Here is a 579-nt window from a genome sequence, read left to right on the forward strand (position 1 = left end):
AGGGGGCATCCCTCATGAGCACCAGGGCAGTGACCCTTCCTGTCTGAGGGGCCCTGAGTCGGGGCCTCATGCAGACCCAAGGGAGGCCTGGGGAAGGAGACCCAGGGCCGGGGGACCCTCTCTGGGTCGTGGCTTCTGTGCTACGACACAGAGCAAAGGTGGTGCAGAGGCCGAGAGTCTCCCCGCAGACGAGAGCCGGTGTGGCAGCCAGCACCCCGGGGAGGGCCGCCCCTCTAGGGCCACACCCTCCGCCCCTGCGTCCCTCCCGGGCCGCGGCTGTGCCTCTGTGGGTCCCTGGGGTCGGCCTGCTCTGGGGCGGGGTCTGAGGCCTGGGGGTCTGGTCCCCTCTCTGACCTGGTCTCTCCCCCAAAAGCAGGCGTCGTGTGAACCCAATCCCGTCCGGGGCCAACTGTGGCGAGGGTGAGGGAGGCCCACTCGGACGGGTCCCAGGGCCGGTGGGTCCCAGGGCTCTGGGGCGGCCCTCCCCGCACAGAGGGACGCAGCCCGGAGGCGCCCCAGCCTGAGCCAAGACTGGCCACACCCTGCCTGTCCCAGGCACTAAGACCTGCCAGCTGTCCT

The sequence above is a fragment of the Neofelis nebulosa genome, chromosome 10 (assembly GCF_028018385.1).
Source record: "Neofelis nebulosa isolate mNeoNeb1 chromosome 10, mNeoNeb1.pri, whole genome shotgun sequence".
In the NCBI taxonomy this organism is placed as follows: Eukaryota; Metazoa; Chordata; class Mammalia; order Carnivora; family Felidae; genus Neofelis; species Neofelis nebulosa.